The sequence below is a fragment of the Zingiber officinale genome, chromosome 6A (assembly GCF_018446385.1).
Source record: "Zingiber officinale cultivar Zhangliang chromosome 6A, Zo_v1.1, whole genome shotgun sequence".
NCBI classification, from domain to species: domain Eukaryota; kingdom Viridiplantae; phylum Streptophyta; class Magnoliopsida; order Zingiberales; family Zingiberaceae; genus Zingiber; species Zingiber officinale.
In genome coordinates, this window is record NC_055997.1 from 102,950,034 (window position 1) to 102,957,455 (window position 7,422).

Sequence of the window (7,422 nt, forward strand, 5' to 3'; positions counted from 1 at the left end):
ATTTTAACACCAAACCTCCATTTCATACTTAGAAAACCCAAAAAGAGTGTTCTTAATCTAAGACAAACACGTCTAGCGAGATCCTCGGAAAATTCGACTCGGGCCTTATACTAAAACATTGCTTTGTGTAGTTGTGGGTTTTCGATCTGAACATTAATTTGGGAGTTAATTTGTGACATCTATTTAAAGAGCTTACCAAATATCCATCCATAAATAACAATTTTTCAAAATCAAAATTTTATTCCTATCAAAAGATAAATCAACATCTCCTACTGCAACAACCGCCACTCTTGTAGCATTGCCCATATAGACGGTGATCTCCCCTTCATATAGTCGTTGGGTTTCTTGGAACCCCTACAATGAATTGCAGACATGATCAGTGGTTCTCGTATCTACACACCAGGTGCCGGTAGATAACACCGCTAAACATGTTTTAACAACTAATGAATAAGATATACCTTTATTATTCTCCTTTCTACGAGGACAGTCCACCTTCTAATGTCCAGAGTGCTTGCATGTGAAGCACTTGCCCTTCGGCTTCTTTACACCTGCATGCGGCCCAGTCCCTTGAGGTCGAATCACTTTCTTTGCCGAACCAACTTGTTTTTTCTTCTTCTTTCCGCCTTTCGGCTTAGAGGCAGAAACGTTTTCGGCAATATGAACTTGAGAACTTTGACGAAATATCCCTTCTGCCGTTTGGAGTTCTGTCAGAAGTTCGACCAACGAATAAACCCTTTTATTCATGTTGTAATTCAGGCGGAACTGCTCAAAACTTTTGGACAACGTTTGGAGAATGATATTGACTTGGGTTTCCCCATCGATTTCAGCTCCAAGGACTTCCATCTCATTCAAATGAGCCATCATCTTGAGGATATGATCCCTTACGGGTGTCCCCTCAGTCATGATGGTCGTCATTAAGTTTCTCATGGCCTCCTGCCTGGCAGTCCGATTCTGGTGTCCGAAGAGTTCCTTGAGATTGAGCATCATGTCATAGGCAGTGGGTAGGGTCTGATGCTGATGTTGCAGCACATTTGACATAGAAGTCAAAATGTAACACCGCGCTATCTCATCTGCCTTGACCCATTTCCTATGTCTCTCTATCTTCTCTTCACAAGAATCCTTATCAGGCACGCTAGGACAGACCTCAAGAAGTACGAACTTATATTCTTCAATAGGTAAGACAATGTCCAAGTTTCGTTTTCAATTAATATAATTTGGACCAGTAAGTTTGTTTTCTTTTAAAATAACAGCAAGAGAATTGAAAGCCATTTTGAAATCCTGAGAATCAAAAAATAAAATATTTAGTCAAAACTTTAGAATTTAAAATAATATTGATTCCTCAAATAATATAATTTAAATTCACCAACACCTCAAAACACCGTGAATTTCGTATGCCACGATAGTGTGGACATATGCTAATTCAAACATTTGTAAGAGGAGGTTTTACCCATTAATTTTATTATCTTATCAACCTTACTTTATGACAAATAAAATTAATAGTTGGTTCATCTTCGGTCACACAAATAATAGTAGTGACTCCGATGGGGAGGATACTATTAAATGCGCATAAGTGTATACCATTACTTGATACTTAGTCCATTAATTAGGATTGTGCCCCTTCAGATGGAGAAGATCATACATACCTAAATAATTTCCTATAATCATCCATAGAGAAAGTTTGATCTACTGATCCACAAACAAACTCATCTGATATAGAGGAAGACACTCAAAGCAAATGAGCAATTTTGAATGCATCACTTACAAATCAGTAATCGAGACCGTGGAATTTATTTAAATAATCTCTTTCCCACTTAGTTATTTAAATTGAGAAATTTTAACATGCACACACATCACAACACATAGCATCACAACACATAAAACAACATATAAAGGCAATAAATATGAAAATAAAATTTCTAACTATTATGGCCTCATCAACGCTGTCCTCCAATATGTTGGGACCGATGTGGCTGCTAGAGGGAGGGGGGGGTGAATAGCGTTTCGTCGCGCTTGCATCGGTTTGCTTCGTCTTGTTATTGTGCAGCGGAATACTCGAAGACAAACACTCACAATGCTAACACCTAGGATTTACTTGGTATCCACCTCAAGAAGAGGTGACTAATCCAAGAATCCACACATGACACACTATCTCCATTAATGATAACCTTCTTCTCGTTCGCAGTAGGAGGCGGAGAAGCCTCGTACAAACTCACACACAACACAAACATAAATATAAGAAGAAACTCTAAGAATACAAGCAATACATCTTTCTTCTTGCTACTTGTTGTTGCCTCTTGAACCTTGAAGATGCTCCTAAAGTGCCTTCAAGAACTGGCATGAGTGTTGGAGAAATCGCTGTGAAGATCGCTATAAGCTCGCAGGAGAATATCGCAAAGATCTGGCCAAGAAAACGCTCCGCCCAGGCTATATACAATGTCTCCAATCGATTGAAATCAACCCCAATCGATTGCCACGTCAGCACCGCTACATCGCAGCCATTCATCACCTGCATCCTATGCAACGGTCACTTCCCAATCGATCGACCAATCGATTGGGACTTCTTGAATCGATCGCTCGATCGATTCAGCACTTTTTTGTGCTCTCGCGTCCGCATGAGAGCTTCTGCTGCCCAATCGATCGTCCGATCGATTGGCAGCTCCCAATCGATCGCTCGATCGATTGGGAAAGCCTTTGTGCTCATGATTTCACATCCCAATCGATCGGCCGATCGATTGGGACTTCCCACAATCGCAGCACAGTCCAAATCGATCGACCGATCGATTTGGATCCTGTTCAATCAATTGCCCGATCGATTGAACACTCTGAAACTCAAGTCCAAAGTCCCAAACCCAACTTCCAGTCAACCGTGACCTGTTGGGTCTCCATGCCTAGCATTTGGCCACACCCAACCAACCTCGAACTAGCCTTCTAGCCTCTTCCATCAGCCTTGCGTCCCTCGGATATCTCCCCATCGTTCACGCCTTGCCTTCAGGAGTTTCCTTCGGCCTCATCCTAGTTGTTAGGTCTTCCTTGCCAAGTCATATCAGGACTTATCTTACCAAGACCACATGCTTGGACTTACACCCTTTGCCAAGATTACACTTGGACTTTCCAATTGCCTGGCTCCTCACCAGGACTTTCTCCTTTGCCAATATCACACTTGGACTTTCCAATTGCCTGACTCCTCACCAGAACTTTCCACTTGCCTGGCTCCTCACCAGGACTTTCCAATTGTCTGGCTGCTCATCAGGACTTTCTCCTGCCTAGCTCCTCACTAGGACTTTCCCGTTGTCTGGCTCCTCACCAGGACTTTCTCTTGTCTAGCTCCACACTATGACTTTCCCGTTGCTTGGCTCCTCACAAGGACTTTCTCCTACCTAGCTTTACTAGGACTTTCCAAATGTCTAACATCCAGTTAGGACTTTTCCAGTCAAGTTTCCTATCAACCTTGACCTACTTGACTTGTATTCTCATCAACCTGGTCAATCCTTTGACCATCTCCACAACCAGGCGATTACTCCAACAATCTCCTTATATTGTCAAACATCAAAACTCAAATCCCGACTCAAGCTTGACTCAACTCAAGCTTAGTCAAACTGGTCAAACTTGACCTAAGAAAATTATCCCAACAATCTTCCCCTTTTTGATGTTTGACAATACCTCTAAGTTAGGGTAAGTCCCATAGCCTTAACCTCTTCTTTATCACAAGGCTAAATCCTATAGCCTTAACCTCTTCTTTATCACAAGGCTAAATCTCATAACCTTAACCTCTTCTTTATACCAAAGCTAAATCTCATAGCCTTAACCTCTTCTTTATCACAAGGCTTGAATGAAGGTTTCCTTCATTCTCTCCCTTTCCTAGAGGGCAAACTCCCCCTTCTTGGGATGAAGGTCTAACTTAATCTTCCATTCTCCCCCTTTGTCACATATCAAACCAAGAAAACACACTCTTCTCCATAAGAGTTAACTCTACGTTATTTACAACCTCATATGTTGTTAACAACCCCACAATGAAGATCTCATATTCTTCATTGTCGCCAAAGCTCCCTCTTGAGCTCTACTTCACTTCACAATGCTCATCCTAGAGCATACATCAACTTCCCAACGAAACTCCCATTCATTGTATTCAATGCTCCCCCTTGAGCAGTAATCTTCTTCACAATGCTCATCCGAGAGCATTTATCATCCTAGCAATGAAGATAACCAATCTTCCATTGTTCCTAATACTCGACCCTGAGTATTATCCATCACGAAGGTTTAACCCCCTTCCAAGTCCTTGAAGATAAACTTTCATGCATTCACGGAGTAACTCCCCCTAAAAACATGGTCAAACTTCTGTCATTGCACCAACAATGACTTGGAGTTCCTAAACAATTAGGAAAACCAAAACTTGAAGTTTTGAAGTTTAAAATTCAATAATGAAACTGAACTCCAACCTAAACTTCACCTAAGTCTACCTTAACCAATCCATACTTGCTTTCATCATGAAAACTCCCCCTAAATGTATACAAGTGTATTCCAAAGGGTTAGGAATGGTTAATGACCCTTGAAAATCAAAACTTGAAATTTTGAGGTTCCAAAACTCAAAATTGAAACGAAACCTCATCCTAAACTTCACTTTGATTTATCTTAACCAATCCATACCTGTTTTCATCAAGAAAACTCCTCCTAAATGTATACAAGTGTATTTCAAAGGGTTAGGAATGGTTAATGACCCTTGAAAATCAAAACTTAAAATTTTGAGGTTCCAAAACTCGAAATTGAAACTAAACCTCATCCTAAACTTCACTTCGATTTATCTTAACCAATCCATACTTGTTTTCATCAAGAAAACTCCTCCTAAATGTATACAAATATATGTCAAGAGATTTGGAATGGTTATTGGAACTTGAAGTGACTTAATGTGCTGAAATCAGGCTTTTCCAGCCATAATCAAACTTCTCAATCGATTGAAGTTGAGACTCAATCGATTAAAGCTACTTCAATCGATCCATTGATCGATTCCGCAAGCTACTGCTCGTAAAAATTCCCTCTGAATCGATCGACTGATCAATCCAGCCTCGGTCAATCAATCGGCTGATCGATCCACTGACCCTCTGTTCATGGGAATTGGATTCCCAATCGATCGATTGATCGATTAAAACCATCCCAATCGATCGGCTGATCGATTGAGTTTCTGATTTTTCTGAAATTTAGTTTCAACGAAATTCAAAAACTCCCCAAAAATTATATAAAATTACAAAAATCGTGAAAATTAATGTAGATACTCTTTATGGTATACTCTATCAAGGAAAAATAGTTTTATTTGAAAATACTTCCTATTTTCAAAGAGTGACACAAATTTGAAAATTCTTGAAAACTTCAATGTTTTCTCCTAGTTTATGTCTAACTATTCAATGATGATTACTGTCAAAAGATAGTCTTCACCAAGGTTTTCCAAAAGCCTTTTAAAATCATTTTCAAAACCAATATCCAACCATATTCCTTGGGCTCAATGCACATGACCTGTATATTAGCTTTTCCAATGATTGGAAAATACATAACTATGTGTTTTGATGAACCTAAAACTCAACAAGATGCACTAAATCAACATCTTGAGTTTTGTTCACCATCCTAACATCTTACTTGTATCTAATGTATACTAAAACACATACAAGTCACCTTATGGTTCTTTGTAAGATGTACATTTGATTTTGCCCTAAACTAAGGGATCATGCATAACTATCTAGGCATTATGAAACCTATGATCATCCACCTAGGATGTCACTTGGTGTCATCCCACTTGTTGAGATATTTACCATTCATGGTAAATGTCTTTTGTCCTTAATAGCAAGGAAGTTAACATAATGCATGATGTTACATGACATACATCTAAATAAGCAATTTTCAAAAGAAAAAAATGCTATAGCTACATGATGTATGTATGACATGACATAGTATTTTTTATGTTTTTCATACTAAAAATGAATGCAACACATGATGCCATGACATGTGATAAACAATCAATCATGGCACTTTAACATATATAAAATATACCTAGATAGACTATCTAAGTATCCTTAATCCCTTAGCTAAGCCTTTAAATTCTAATCCTATATTGCCTATTGAAGAAATGCCACAACCCAACTTGGCATGTCTTTTACCCTTTCCTATTTGTGTCAATTGAAATTAAAAATTAAATTCTCAAATTTTATTTGGCACATTTTACTCTTTCTAAGAGTGACAATTTGGATTAAAGTTTACATTTCCCTTAATTCCATAAGAAAATGCCAAATTCCCAATTGGACATTTCTTTTGCTTCTCTCAAGTGTGACAATTTAAATTAGATTCAACTCCTCAAATTTTGACACATTTTACTCTTTCAAAGAGTAACACTAATAATCCTTCTCATTTTCAAAGATTAGTAAAACCTTGAAAATGCTCTCCAAGTGCCAACTTTATCAAGGTTGGGTTGACTACTCTTTCAATTAGAGTTGACACTCTCTAAACCCATCTAGGGTGTAGAGAATATGCTCCTAGAAACTCAAAACCTATTGGTGCTCCTTGGATGCTTTAGGTACTCACTAGGGATAACTTCCTTAGTCACCTTCCTAAGGACCTTTCTAGGCTTCTTAGAAGCCTTGGTCACTTCTACTAGGTCAACTCTAGGGATTGCTTCCCTTGTGACCTTCTTTATAACTTTGTTTGACTTCTTAGAAGTCTTAGTCACATTGGTCTTGACAAACGTACTCTTAGGGATGACTTCCCTAGTATTTTTGGCTTGACCTCTAAATTTAGGGTTGATCCCATAGCTATATGGAACCCTATGGTATTGAGTCTCACTCTTCTTGGCTTTGGGTTTGTATCCCAAACCTTTATGACCATTGAATGACTCTTGCCTAGTTCTCCCTAGAGTTTTCTCATTTTGACCCTTAAGAATATTTTCCATTCTTGTTAGGGTCCTTTCTAAGTTATTAAGTCTTGACCTCAAGACTTGGTTCTCCGTCATTAAATCCATAGATTTAGATTTTTCTTGACCCCTATGTGCATGCCTATTTTTAGGCATATATCTAAAGTCCTTGGTGTTATTGCCTAAGTTGTTATTTACCTTCCTAACCTTAGGTGTGGTAGATTTAGCATGAGGAGGAGTATATTTATCCTTAAGGCTATCATGCCTCCTATTCTCATGATAAATAACATTAAGATGATAAGAATTATTTCTAGCATGCTTTTTATCATGTGTCAAAGGAATGGATTCATTAAATGATACCTTGGTTTTTTACTTTGGAAGCTCCCCCTAGACTTGTGCTTCCTCCTTTGACTTTGGTTGTTTTCTTCCCCTTTGGACATTGGCTTCGATAATGTCCATTTTGGTTGCACAAGAAACACACAATGTGTTCCTTGCTCTTCTTTGTTGTGGGGATTGTCTTCTTGGGCTTCTCC